We start from the raw sequence: 15,307 nt of genomic DNA on the forward strand, positions 1-15,307 counted from the left end.
TAAAATAACCTAAGCCAATCTATCAGGTAAGTTCTGGACAGGATATAGATGCATCAAGCACCATATAAAAGCAAGTCCTAGAAACTATCTTTCAATCACAGGTGCAGCATTGCCGTCTACCTTTTGTAAAAGAACTGGGCTATTAAAATAACTGCTAAAAAAATAATAAAATAAAATGGGAGAGTCATTGACTTCCTTAGCCCAGAAGGTTTGTACATGTCTCTGTCAGGCTCCTGGGAGCTCTTTCCCCAGCAGACTTGTAGGCTGGACCAGATAGCAAATACACCCTTTCAACTGAAGCTGGATCGCCGTGCAGAAATAGAGGAAGGAAGGAACAATGATTTCAGTTATTTTATAATTATTGGTCTGAGGATCACTATTGATGCTCCTGCCAGAAAAGGTAGAAAAGTGCTAATTAAAATTACTGATGACAGAATGTTGGGAGGCTTTCAATAAGGAGGATGTTCACAGTAACACGCAGGCAAAAATAGAATACTCCTGAGGACTGGGATAGAGAAAAATGGGAGGAAATACATGAGTAAAAACAGGAGTGTGTTTTCTATGTGATATGAAGGGAAGGGAGGGGAGGTGTAATACTGGAAAGAGAAAATGGAGCTTTATGCATTTTCATGATATGGTGATAGGGAATTATACTAAATGGCTTGTCCAAGCATTGGATCCCACACGTTCATTGTTTCTCCTTTGTCCAGAGATGTCAAAGTGCTCCAACCTCTGAACAAACTCAGGAAGATGTGAAGAAGACGTGGAAAACTGAGACAGTATTTGAGTTCACCAATTCACTCACTTACTGAGTGAACAGGCCTGAAAGCATTTAGGGCTTACCTATGTCCTTAGGTAAGATAGTAGCAATAACTACTTCATATGAAACATAGTATATCCTACTCTTTTGATGAACACACATTTAATAGATATTCTTGTTTTAGATACCTTTCTAAATCTATTTGTTGTAATAAATATTGACTTAAAGCTTTATAATGACTTATAACTTTATCTCCTGCAGATTCTCTGGGAAGTATCAGTGTATCAGTTCTTCCAATTGTACAGACAAACAAACTACTAAGGGATATGTGGCCGATTTACAGAGGAGACAGAGTAAAGCCAGAGTGTTTTTAGAACAGAAAGCCTAATTCTTCTGTTTCTGCTGAATCTTTTAATAGTTACACTTTTTCACATGGAAAAGAAGTATGCTCTCTCAAGTCCTAGAAAGTTTTCCTATTGGTTTAAATAAGATGAAGACAAGCCTGAAATAATACATTAAATTGATATTTTCTACCAATTCCTGAAAAGTCTTAGTTTCAAGTGCTGTTGAGATATTTTATTTTATTTTATTTTATTTTTGTGCTGGTTTCTTGTTGCTTTTTTTCACCAGCAAAAAAAACTTCTGAAAACAAAAGCCTTCAGCAGTGTGCTTACTTTGATAAAACACTTGCTGGGAAATCTTGTTCACATTACAGAATGCAGTTGTTAGTCAAATATAGAGGAAGTTCCATAAAAGCTGATGATTGAAACTCTCAACTGGGAGAGGGGAGCTGTGTTCAAGTGTCTGTCTGATGACAGGTTACATAGTTATCCAGACTAAAAACTTCAGCAAAGATTCAGGAGACATGCATGCGGTGATAGTCGCTGTTTCTGTATGGACCATAATGCAACACCAGTTTGAGATCTCTTCTCTGTTTTTCTCCCTCTTAACTCCAATTTCTCATTCAAACTCACTGTCTTTGAGAAAGAGAGGCACTTCAGAAGTTCATCAGTTCTACCTACTAAGAAAATAATGAATCGCTCTCTGATTGTGTCTATTTTTCTCAATTGACTACTGGAAAGCCTGAGTACTTAGCCTAAATCATTACAGAGGTAACCTTTTATGAGTTGTGAATCGCACCCTGGTCTCTTAAGATTCTTGTTTTCTTCTAATTCTTGACATTTTTTGCAGAAAAGTAAAATAGTTTTCTTCCCAGCTCTGTCTCCATGGAGGTTATTGGTAGATGGAAATGAGACTATTCCTTTTTAAGTCATTACTGAACAAATAATATTGAGGTAAGGCATTCTGTTGAATACTAATGTCGTTTGTCTAGCCTACATCATTATCTCATTCAATTTACAGCAGTTATTAAACCTGTGCTGCATTGGTATAAACAAAAAGGTAGGAAGCTTCATTATAGTTCACCATGTATTGTCTTTCCTTTTATTGAATGATGGAGTAATAGCTTTAAAAAGACCCAGTTCTTTCCGGTGTTTTGGAGCACAGCTGCAGTCAGGCTTTTCTGCAGGATGGTAAATATTCATTAAAACAACCGGAGTGATCAGGCATACAAGAGACAGGTAGCTCTGAACTGCAGGACTACTTCAAGCTGTGACAGTGAAATGCAGGAGGATTTGGGGGAAAAAAAAATGGAGAAAATGGCAAGATGTTAAATATTTTGTAAAATAAACAGTAACATTCTTCATCATAAGAGGAAAAAGAGCTTTTTAAAATCATTTGAATCAAGCATAGATTAAGAATTCTTCCACAACGTTCTGCCCTCGTGAGGCCCCATCTGGAGTACTGCATCCAGGTCTGGGGTCCCCAATACAAGAAAGACAGGGAGCAGTTGGAGAGGGTCCAGAGAAGGGCCACAAAGATGATCAGAGGGCTGGAGCACCTCCCCTGTGAAGACAGGCTGAGGGAGCTGGGCTTTCAGCCTGGAAAAAAGAAGGCTGCAGGGTGACCTCATTGCAGCCTTTCAGTACCTAAAGGGAGCCTATAAGCAGGAGGGGAGTCAAGTCTTTACAAGGGTAGATAATGGCAGGACAAGGGAAATGGTTTTAAGTTGAAGGAAGGAAGATTTAGGTTGGATATCAAGGGGAAGTTCTTTACTATGAGAGTGATGAGGTGGTGGCACAGGCTGCCCAGAGAGGTTGTGGATGGCCCAACCCTGGAGGTATTCAAGGCCAGGTTGGATGGGGCCCTGGGCAGCCTGGTCTAAAATTAAATGTAGAGGTTGGCAGCCCTGCCTTCAGTGAGGGGGTTGAAGCTTGATGATCCTTGAGGCCCCTTCCAACCCAAGGCATTCTATGATTCTATGATTGATTCTATGATCAGGTCCTACATTTAACAGTGAATCATTTCTCAGAGGTAGAGGATGAGCATTTCAGGAATTAGGGACACAGTGGTACATACAGCCTAATGGTTTGAACATACAGATTTGTACAATGTAAGGCAACAAAATGTTAATCATGTTAAAATGCATATCTTCATCTTCTCTCTGAGTTAAAAAAAAAAAAAGCCTAACTGTTATATTAGCATTTTTGTACAGCCTCTAGAGCAGAAGATAAATGGAAAGGCACCAAATGGAAATCATTATGATTTATTAAAAAGAAAAAAAAGAAACAGAGAAATTCTTAAGGAAAGTTCCACGGGAAATCAGCAAAACTGTGCGGAGTCAGGAAAATTTTGTATGGAAAAAACTAATTAGTGGCTGGGGGACCCATTTGATGACTTGCTGTTATTAACTAAAACCTCCAAAGCAAATGTTAATGTCTTAATTAGAAGCACAGTAATAATCTACTAGATTTCCCAATGGGAAGCAAACAAACAAAAAAAACCCCAGAAACATATATATTTTTTAATTTTCTGGGTATAACTGTCTAAAAGCAGACATATCAGCAAGGGAAGCCACCCAACATACTTTCTTTGTGGAGACAAGCCACTTTGTTTCATGGCAACATGGGCCATCCCACCTGGCCTTTCAGCATAGTGACAAGGTAGAAGTAAGAGATCAGTAAGTTTATTTAGCTTTCTAGAAAATCAAGATGTTTGTCCTCATTGGTGGCTTTGCTTTCTGAAAAGAAAGGAAAGACCCCACACTGGCTTCGTTAGCCAGGGTTGGACTATCATACTTGCTAGGAGTGCTGTTGGTGGCTTTCCCAGTGAAGATAGAGCTTTCCAGTTTTGAGCCAACCTGCGACATTTACACTTTCAGTTAGTCAAACTGATATTGAAAAAGCTCTTTTTTTCTTATTGTATGCTTATGCATTTCTGGTTCTTTGTTGTTATTCAGATCAAGTCAGCATTTTGCAAAAACTGTGACAGCGGTGTCATCACTCTGTTCTCTATCAAATCCCTCCCCAAATCCCTACAGCTGCTTTGGTAAGCTTACACTTTTCCTGTAGAGCCCCTTGATGTGTAAAATGTATGCGGTGTTTTGATCAAAGAGGTTCTTGTACTTAATGCAAATTTCAACACACATATAGCAGTCAGATGTGAATGTATAGATCTAATCCCTGTGCACTCCAGAGTGACACTGGGCCCATGGGACATCTGTCCAGCTAGCAGGGAAGGTGGCTATTGAGGAATATTTTATCACAGAATCGTTTGAGTTGGAAGGAACCTTTAAAGTTTCTCTAGTCCAACTGCCCTGCAATGAATAGGGATTTTAACTTGATGCCCCATCCCTGGAGGCATTCAAGGCCAAGCTGGATGTGACTCTGGGCATCCTGGTCCAGTGGTTGGCGACCCTGGGCAAATGGTAAAAAAAATCTTGCCTCAGCCACAATCCTTTCTGCTGCTTAAGTGGAGTATCAGATATCTGAGAATGATTTTCTGTAGGTTTATTTTAAAACACAGATGCAAATGCACAGAGTATTTTTTTCTGTGGATATTGATGATCATTGCTAGCCAGTCTCATTTTCAGCAAGTTGTTTTCAATTCATGTGAATATTAATTCTTGTAGTTGTTTATTTTGCAATCTGTTTATTCGGTTATGGTTTCTACAACTTTGCTATTAGCTTCTTTTTAATTCTAGATGGATGGAGTTCTGACGGTTGAGACTATATGACCAATCATCATGAAATCTGTCCCAGCATCATGAAGACTTTGATGCTATGTTGGTTTGAATTTTAGGAGTGGAATACAGGGCTGGTAATTGTTCTGTATGCCTTTTCTCTGAGTTGTGTGGTTCTCTCCATCTTCACTTAAGCTGTGACCATGGAAATTTTTCTTTCTCTTCACTTCCACCTACCACTGGTGGATAGAGACTGAAGTTGTGCTGTTGGACCAGGTGTCTTTATCTTTGATATCTGTGTTGCAGAGTGGGATATGCTGAAGGGAACACATTCTAGCACTTGGTTCTAGGATGGAGAAATTCTTCCAATCCTGTATTCTGTTTCAGAGACAATCCTCCTGCATTACATTTCCCTCTCATTAAAAAACAGTCACTTTAAGTAGTAGTCAAGATATTGCTGACCTGTATTTATGACCTGAATTTATTCTATGATGGCTGCATAGGGAGTCTCTGCTGTCTAAATGAAGTCATTACTTGGGAACCACCGAATGAATGACCTCATAGCTTTACGTCAGCATAAAGAAGCATATCTAGGTAGAAGGTTCCTGTCATACCTCTAAATTTTTCATCCATTACTTCTCTGAAAGGTGGAATAAAAATAGAATAAGACTGTATTTTTCTTGAGTTCAGATCCACGCTCTTCAGTTACCTAATTACAGATTGATAATTTATTATCACTTAGGATTCTGAAGAGAAATGATAGGAGCTCTTGTACAAATTTTTTTACATGAGATGTTGAATGTATCAAATAGAGAGTTAAATACCTTTCCAGATATGGTTAGAAGACAATGGTGCTTTGGAAAATACTTTCTTTGCAGGCTTTTACAGGCTGAAAGAGCTGGGGCTGTTCAGCTCAGAGAAGAGAAGGCTCAGAGGTGACCTGATAGTGGCCTTTCAATATATAAAGGGAGGCTACAGGAAAGAAGAGGACAGACTCTTTAGCAGGGCCTGTGGTGACAGAACAAGGGGAAATGGCTTCAAGTTTAAAGAGGGTAGATTTAGGTTGGATATAAGGAAGAAACCTTCTACAGTGAGGGTGGTGAGGCACTGGAACAGGTTTCCCAGAGATGTGGTGGATGCCCTGTCCACGGACACTTTCAAAGCGAAGCTGGATCAGGCCCTGGGCACCCTGACTGAGCTGTGTGTGTCTCTGTTCATTGCAGGGGAGTTGGACTAGATGACTTTAACAGCCCCTTCCAACTCTAAACATTCTAGGATTCTATGATTGTCCAACTCCTGAATATCCCGTTCTGTGTCTCTTCTATGCTAACTGATGTGCACTGGCAAGCTTCACAGTGTAAAGAGAGAGATTTTTTGTATTGTCCTTTTTTCCACGTTGAACCCTTAGCTCTACCTACCATTTTTTTCAGTACAGGCTCAACAACTTTGCCTCTTTTGAAGCTGCTCTGTGAAGTGCTTTAGTATCTGACTACCACAATACCACACTTAAGTTTATTTACTTTGTGGGAAAAGTATTGCACCAAAAATGGAAGAGAGAAGGCCCGTGGTTGGACTTAAATCAATGTGCTTTGCTTTGGAGGACTAAATGGATTGATTAAGGCATACACAGGAGTGACTTTATGCTACGTAGGTCCCTTCTAGCTGAACTAAACCTACTGCTATCCTCCTCTCCTCTCATCTTTGTGGCCTTTTGCTGGACTCCATCTAGAAGATCCCTGTCTTAATATTTATATTACATTAAGATAAATATTACATTAAGATGTTTATATATATTAATATTATATTAATAATTCAGCTTTAAATATGAATTTGTTCTTGAAAATGTTACTATCCTTCCAAATAAGAGTTTTAATTTTTATTGAAGCAGTTAACAAGTATGACTATCTAGCTTTGTCACAGAATTACTGCATGGAGTAAAAGCTGCTTCAGAAACAGCAAGAGACAAAAGGAACAGTGAATGTACCAAATTATGACTGTCTAAAGGAGTCAAACATTTCTTTGTTGTGGATGCCTGCCTCTCTACAAAGTTGGCTGGCTGCAGCAAGGAAAGGAGCTTTGTAAATCAGCTGGGGATTATTTCTTAGTATTTATTTAGAAACATTTTTTTGTGCATCGCTGTTAACGTCCTAATACTTATCAGCATTGTAACTATATAGGATATTTAACCCTCAGTGAGTTTACAGGTTAGAAGAAGCAGTGTGGTGTTAGGCCTTTTTTCTGCTGTGAGCATCCTGTGGGGCTTAATGTTTTTTTTAGTGTTCTGATGCACCCAGTTCTGATCTGTTGAACAGACACAGTAATTCCAGAGCTTTGAAAGATACTGGGTGTTACATGTAGGACAGTGAAGCTGTCTGAACGCTGAAGACCAAGTATGCTCAATGGCTTTTTTTCTTTGTCTTCATACAGTTGCTGTGTCCCCAACCGTTATCTGTAGCTTAGGGAAAAACTTGTACAGATGCAGGGAGAGTTTGGAGTTGTGCTTAACGAAGAGGCAAATATTTCCTTACTGTTGTGCTCTGATGCTGCTAGATCAGCTCCTGCATCAGCCTTTTCCTGTATTTGTTGTTGCTGAGTTAGTTACAAAGAGAGCCGCTTTGTTTATTTACCAAGCAGTGGTAGAGATTTTTCAAGTTCCTGTTATTGGTTACCCCATTGCTCTTTTACTCTGACTTAAATCAGAGGAATGTGACCAGAATGTAGTAAAAACAAAGCCTCTTGAGGCATTTGAGAGATTTCATGCTTAAAAAACAAAATTGTCTTTACAGGTACTTATTGGTTCCTGTTTGCTGTAATGGGGGAAGCTGTGCACTTTGACAACAGAAACTCACAGGTGTTGATGTCAAGAATAGAAATGAAGGTCATTGCTCCTATCCAGGTACCAATGAAAGTATTTGCAGAGAAGAGCAATAGTCACAGTTAATCTTGTGAATGTGAGAATTCCAAAAGCTTCTGGCATTTTTAACAGCAGTTGTCTTTGTTAACGATCAGATTACACCAATTGCCAGAACACAATGTGATTTGTGAAAACACATAGTATTCACACTGTGGTAATGTACTTACGTATGGGCATGTGGTTATTGCATGCTACTGGGAGGGGAATTGTGCATACATTAAACAACGAATACATGTAACTAGTGCAGAAAGCAGGATTTCATTCCAGTACTATAACTACAACATCAAAACAATTCTACATTTTAGACAAGGTTTGAGGGTGTATAGTTGTACACTCAATAGATTCCTAACATTTCTGCATTAGCTTTTGGATGCCATGAAAAAGCAATTACATAGCCCAGGTACTGAGCTTCTCAGAGGAGAGTTTAGGAGGCTATGAGCTTCAGCATTAGCACCACATCACATGCTCATGACATATGTTGGAGATCGTATGGCAAACAGGTATACAAATGGTAAGGTAAATAGGTTTACAGGTATAGGACCAGAGAGATTATCGCATTACAAAGGAGTAATGAAATAAAGAGCTCACCCATGTCCTGGGCTCACAGAGAGGCTCCAAGAGGAGTGATCTCCAGATAGAGATCCTTCCTCCTTGGGAGTCAGCCCTTAAATGGGGTCTAGGAGGTCACTCAGGTGAAACTGCATTCACCTGTGCCCCTGCGGCTGACTCAGCACTCGCCTCAGGTGGTCAATCAGAGGTTCAGGCTGTGATTCAACAGTTCCCATACAGAGATGTGTTTCATAGAATCTGTGGTATTGTAAGGGACTTCTGAGGGCCATCTAGCTTAACTCCCCTGCAATGAACAGGGACACCACAGCTAATGTTTGCATGGGTTTGTGCCTTTTACATTTCCCTTCTCTCCATATTCGTTGGGAGCTTAGCAGGCTGCAACAGTTCCAAAATGCCTTGCCAAAAGACGAGGCAGAGCTAGTCTGAGTGAAGCATCTGTACTGGGGGTTTCTTCGTTCAAACAAGTCATGTTGAAGCAGATGAGAGTGCTCAGCATCTTGTCCTGAATTATACATCTATAGTCACCTGGATCATGCTCTGAGCTTAACAGTGAGATCTTTACCAACCCTATTGGGTGCTTAGAGTACCTGCTAACATTTTAGAAGCTGAAGTAAGAGAGATGAATATCCATGTTTTAGGATCCACTCCAAAATCCATAGGCAGAGTTATCCAAAGACATGGCACCATGAAGGACACAAAGGCAGTACATTTGTTATCACACCCACTGTGTCTGTGCTGTGCTGCTGGTAGCTAAAGTGATGCACCAGCTGCTGCAGATGCAGGGTGAATGTGGGCTCACTGTACACTAACTGTGCAGTGCCTGGAGCTTCCCAGCTGGGAGGCAATTCCAGAGATCAGCAGAAAATCCCTTGTTGACTTCGGTGGCCTTTAGATCAACCCTGAATCTCTGCAAAATGCTTGTGCATGCTGTAGAAAATTATTATAATCTAATATTTATAGATAGGGAAAAAAGAAATCACTTACTGAAGGTCCCTTCGGAGTATCTGACTTCCAGTTCCATTTTCAGTTTGCCAAGCCATGCAAAGTTGCACTTAGTAAGGTTATATAGCTGGAACCGAGCTCATAGTGTCTTTAAATTGATTCCAAAGGAGTTTTTTGCTGGAGACAGATTGCAGCTTTTTTAACCATAAAGCAGTACAACATGCTTGTGATTTCTAAGCTGTATCGGACTGTGGTGTAAATTCTTCTTTCACAATGCTTCAAAATATCCTTTGATAAAATCAATTAGTAATTTTGTGATTATAGCTGTTTTGATCTGAAATGTATTTGTTCAGTCTTACCATCAGTAAGTCTCTTTTTGCGTTGGAAAGCTTCAAAGCAATTCTATACCTTCCCCTAAATGTCTTCTATTACAAAGAAGCTGAGTTTCAGTGTTTTGTGTACAGATCTGCTATCTTACGAGGCTCTGTGAAACCTAAATTTTGGCAAGAGAATTTTGATTTTATCTGCAATTTCTTTGCAGTGGAGAGAGCTTCTTTTCTGTGGAGCTACTGAAGAGTTGGAGGGTGTTTTCTTTACATCTAGCAGAAATGAGGAGAAAGTTCACAGCCCCAGTTGTTGTGTGGATAGATGCGATCCCTGCATCCCTCCAGTCAATCTCTGCCTGAGAAGTCAGCCGCAGGAAACAAAATTTAAAAGAACACATTCAATAGCTATAGTGGTGTTATTTTAAGCTCCCATATCAAACAATGCTCCCTCAGTCAAAATAGTACAAGTACTAGACTATTTACCACAATAAATAAGGACTGTATTAGAGTTCATTAGGCTTCTGTTGTGTTTCTGATGCTGCAGCTGTAGTGTCAAATACCAGAATTACTGGAAAGTCACCTGTGGAATATTTGATGCCCTGAAATACAGGCTTGGTCATGTTTATTTTTAGGCACATAGACCAAGATTCCTTCATTATTTTGCATTTTCATTCTAATGAAAGAATTTGTTTCTTGGATTTCAAGGGTCATACTTGATACATTCATTCATGAGCTAAAATAAGCTGAAGTGAGCCCACAGAGGAAGAGATTACTACAGGAGAGTGGCTTTTACTACTGCTACACCAGCCAAATATTTGCAGCTTTGCAATGATTCATCCTTTTTCCTCTCTTTTTCAGCAGTAAGTATTTTGGAAGAACAGACTAAGGAAGGAGCTAATGATACTCCTGGCCTAAAAGAAGATCAAGTCCTTTTTCAATGAATAATTTGACCTGAATTAAATCCTTCGTTGTTATAATGTGGCCACAAAAGTAAGCAGAACTGTCCCTATTTATCCTAACTAGGGAATAAGCCCTTTGTCTCATGCTTTTATTAAATATGCTTTGAAATATTAATTATTATTATTATTTACTATTATTTAATATTCACTATTATTTCGATAAAAGGAAATATTTAGGCCTGATGACCTATCCTGAGCAAAGTATTGCAGCACGTAGATTAGGACCATCCTACAAAGAGCATGGCCAGAGGAGCCTGTGCCTGAAAGAAGCCCATGAGTCATCAGTGCACCACCACAAGCTGCCTTGACCCTGAACTGGTGGAATTCAACCACAGAACAGTTAATTTTCCCGTCCTAGGGTGTACAGTAAACTAGCCATGAATTAGAAACCTTTCAGCCTCCACCCTACATTTGTCCATGTCCATGGAGTTGTTTGTGTTTGCTTTTTTCCCAAGGTAGTTTCTTGGCAGCCAGTTCCTCTTTCTCCCTGTAAGGTGCCTCCACCCTCCTAAATTACTTACTTCCCTGCTCACTTTTGGGTCCTCTCCCTTGAGCACCCACAGCACATAAACATTAGTTCAGTCCCAGCTGTCTTTGGGATGCAGATACTTCCCTCTGAAATAAAAACTAGTTGTAGTGTTTGGGTTTGTTTGTTCCAAAAACACACTCATACAGGACTGTAAAAATGATTTTGTAAGTTTATCTCCCTTTTCTCCATATAGTCCTCTGACATCCTCCTAACAGGTTTTACACCCTTAGGGACATGATTTAGTGGGCATGGTGATGGTGGGTTGGACTAGACGATCTTAATGGTCTTTTCCAACCTCAATGATTCCATAATTAAAAAAAATAATAATTACAAACCGTGCACATCATTGCTTTGCAATTCCTGGCATAGGAGCCTGAGATAATAAATTTTGTCCTAGAGACTGAACATCCTGAAGCCTTCTGAGGCTTCCAGTTCCCTGAAGATAGAGTCCTTTGCACTTCGGTTTTAAGATGCTGAGTCTTCAGTGACAGCAGTCAAAAGCATTCTTGTCCCTTGCTTTTCTCTCCAGCTCTGAGCTGCTGCAGCTGTATTGGTACGGCTGCCTGAGGTGATGCAATGGAAACTGGGCTGTGGGGCTCACGCAGCTTAAAAAAACATCAGGATTCTCAACCACTGTATAGTTTTCTCAAATACATGTAGAAGTTATTAGGTAAATACACAAAGCCATGAATATCAATTGCAGAAATCAGAAGGGAGAAAAAAAAACCCTCTTTTATTTTTCCTATTAATCAGAGTGAAGAATACGCATTCATTTCTAATAAAATTCATTAAAGGAATATTCTGTGTCTACATGAAATATTCTTCCCTTTGTGTCCAGAATGTGCCAAGGACAGCTAAGAACATGAGAATCATTTCTAGAAAGGCCTCTTTATGCACAGCTTTTACTTGCGCACTTCATGTGAAGAGCTCAAAGTATATTATGGATTTAGCCAAACTGATGGTGGTCTCCAAAGGGTAAGAAGTATTCTCCTACTGGTGAGTCAGGTGGCACGTCAACAGGTGAAACATCATGCTCAAGGTCAGTAAATGAGCCCGTGGCAAAGCTAGAAGAGAAGCAGTAGAGGTGAATTAAATAGGGACTGACGGCAGCCAGCTGCCTTGCTGCAGCTGTGCTCGGGGAGCATTGATCTTATTTTGTTGATGCAAGTGAACTTCTCCAGACAGGGAATAGCACATAAAACCAAACCATTTATCAGCTGTTAAGAGAAATGAGCTGTAAAATGTTAGGCTGTCACAACTGTAATGCAGGCAGCAATTAGTAAGCTTTGAAGGGGGGATGTTTTTCCTCTCTATCCTTCTTGTATGTTCCTATAAAGCTTTGGTCCTACGGAAAGCTATTTCCTAGACTCTTACCTTGGAGAATGCATATTCTGATAATAGAGTATTTCAGTCTGGAAGCACTCCCACCACCTTTTTTAAAAGTATAATGTAAGGATCTTTCCATTTTGACATGCTAGACACGTTTCTGGATGCAGAACATCTCTTACCTAAACCCCTAGAGGACTGGAAAGAGACAAGTATGGCTTCACTACCTGCAGTGAAACTTCTGTGGCATTGGATGCAACAACAAAACACTGGCTGTAAGTAAAATAAAAACCATTGTGTTCAGAAACTTTTAGAAAAAGGCAAATCCAAAAGCCCACTCTGTAAGGAGATAAGTATAAATCTGTCCTTGTTCCAACTGCCTATCTATTCACATTGAGCTTCACAGTAACAGCAAGGGTGGTGTAAAAACAGCAGCAATGTACCTCAGAAACTGCTGATTCCCCTAGCACCATACTGGTGGGTGGCACACAAAAAGATAACAAAACAGAATCACAGCACCATAAATTCATAGGATCAGCCAGGTTTGAAAAAACATTCAAGATCACCAGGTCTAACCACCAACATGGCCTACCAAGTTTCAGCACTAACCCCTGTCCATTAGTGCCATGTCCACATGTCCCGAAGGCCTCTAGGAATGAGGACTCCACCACTTCCCAGGGCAGCCCATTTCAATGTTCGACCAACCCTCTCCATGAAGAAATTCTTCCTGATATCCAATCTAAACTTCCCCTGGTGCAAGCTGAGACCATTTCTCCACATCCTATTATTTGTCACCTGTCTTAACTTCTGTCTGAGATGGGTAAATTGCAAAATGATGACAGGTGAGCAGCATTCTATCTTGCCACTGCCAGCTCCAGTAGAGACACCATATCTTTCTCTAACTGTAGGTGATTGCTGACTGTTCTTGACAAAGCCAAGGAAACACACTGCACCTTGAGGTGGATGTATCCAAATGAATAGGTCATCAATTCCAATGACACACTTCAGAGTGTGAAAACATGTTTCCCTATGGCTGATCCTTTATTTTCTCTGATCTTTCCCTTCATCCTTTCTTACTGAAGACCACAAGTAGCTTCTTCCCTGTACAGGGACCTGAGTAAAGGTTGCTGCTGGATCAAAACAATGTGATCACCCCTCTGTACTCAGCGCTGGTGAGGCCGCACCTCAAATACTGTGCTCAGTTTTGGGCCCCTCACTACAGGAAAGATAACGAGGCCCTGAAGCATGTCCAGAGAAGGGCAACAAAGCTGTGAGGGATCTGGAACACAGGCCTTGTGGGGATCAGCAGAAGGAGTGGGATTTTTTTAGTCTGGAGAAGAGGACATCAGGAGAGACCTTATAGCTCTCTCTAAGTGCCTGAAAGGTGGCTGTGTTGAGGTGGAGGGTCAGCCTGTTCTACCAGGTGAGAGTGATAAGGTGAGAGGGAGTGGCCTTAAGTTGTATCAGGGGAAGTTCAGGTTGGATATTAGGAAAAATTCTTCTCAGGAGTGGTCAGGCACTGGAATAGGCTGCCCAGGGAGGCGGTGGAGTCACCATCACTGGAGGTGTTCAAGAAACATAGAGATGTGGCACCAAGGGATATGGTTTAATGGCATGGTGATGATGGGTTTGATGGTTGGACTATCTGATCTTAAAGTTTTTTTCCAACCTTAATGATTCCATGATTCTATGATTTGTGTTGATCATTTATCTTAGCTACTAAAAACCATTGCCATTCTTCTCTCATTCCATCCCTTGTTCTTGATAGTTTTGCATTCACTGAAGCAGTAGTAGTACCAAAGCTGCAAGGAAATATTTAAACACTAATTAACTTCGTACTTCTGTGTGTGGGCAGGCGCTTTCTATCCCCTGGAGCACAACTGATTTTCGAGGTATTTATTTGGGCTTGCAGGGTGTTTGCATACTGTGTGTGCTCCCTGTGTATGTGTTGGTATGTGTGTGGGATGCCGCCGGCTGTATCTGCCTGCAGCTGAGCCTGTGTGACATTCCCTTTAGAGCAAGCGAGTTTTCCAATACAAATGTGAAAAACCCAACCCTTTCCTCTGCTTTCTTTCAGTTGCTGGATAAAAGCAGATCACACTGCTTCCCCAGCAAGCTGTCTGTTTTACAGTACCCCAACAAACACGCGCCAGTCCCTCGAGCTGCAGTGAGCTGGTGGTGATCATCTGGCACAAACTCAGCCCGAAGCAGACACCCCATGAGGTTTTCCTTTTCGATTTTTCCAGTGAACTGAAATCTGTGTGGTATTGCTGAAGCTGATCTGATTTTCCCTGGGAGGTGGTTCGGCGTGCAGCTAGACTTTGTGTTAGTGGTTATTAAAATTGCGTGCCTTTCCATACTTACTTCTGCTCAGCTTCCTCTTTCACAAGTCTCTTCTGCTGTGGTGGAGGACAATATTGAGACTCGAGACTGAAAATATGTGTAAAATGTGCTCGGGCTGTGTGTTTCTGTGCATGTTTCATGCAAAGAAAGACGCTGTGGTGCAAAATTCGGCCCTCCGAGCGTTACAAAATACTGTCATTCAGAGACTTAAAAAATGATTTATTTTGGAAAAACTGCAGAACTGGCTGTGGCTCAGTGATACTGGTTATAAAGTGACCTTTTCTGCCCTAAAGGTAGGTGCTGAGAGGAACCCCGTGCTCAGCTACTGGCAGTGGGTACCTCTGGGCAGTGAACTGCTGAGACAACAGTGCTTGAAGGCCTTGTTGCTTTGTGCCTACCTGGTGGGAGGCTGCAGGCACGTAAGGGTCTGGGAGGCAAGATGTGTGAGAAGCAGCTGTGGTTTTGGCTTTGTTCAGCACAAAGCAGAGGCTGAGGGGAGGCCTCATGGTGGCCTATAACTCCTCACAGTGAGAGGAGTGAGAGGAGGAGCAGTGCTGAGCTCTGCTCTCCGATAATGGAGATAGGAACTGAGGGAATGGTGTGAAGCAGCAACAGGG

The 15,307-nt window shown here is 41.0% G+C and overlaps 1 long non-coding RNA gene across 3 annotated transcripts; it reads left to right on the forward strand.

Moving 5' to 3' along the window:
* Positions 1-697: 697 nt before the first annotated feature.
* LOC121110141 lies at positions 698-12,203 on the forward strand. 3 transcript variants are annotated; one of them, XR_005856037.1, is made up of 5 exons: positions 698-855; positions 1,022-2,055; positions 4,059-4,147; positions 7,568-7,677; positions 9,749-10,044. It is a non-coding gene; the product is annotated as an uncharacterized LOC121110141 (long non-coding RNA). The 3 variants fall into 3 exon arrangements; XR_005856035.1 differs by lacking the exon at positions 9,749-10,044 and adding an exon at positions 10,392-12,203 and having other exon boundaries at positions 698-2,055; XR_005856039.1 differs by lacking the exons at positions 7,568-7,677; positions 9,749-10,044 and adding an exon at positions 4,803-5,730 and having other exon boundaries at positions 698-2,055.
* Positions 12,204-15,307: the final 3,104 nt, after the last annotated feature.

The sequence above is a fragment of the Gallus gallus genome, chromosome 2 (assembly GCF_016699485.2).
Source record: "Gallus gallus isolate bGalGal1 chromosome 2, bGalGal1.mat.broiler.GRCg7b, whole genome shotgun sequence".
NCBI lineage: Eukaryota > Metazoa > Chordata > Aves > Galliformes > Phasianidae > Gallus > Gallus gallus.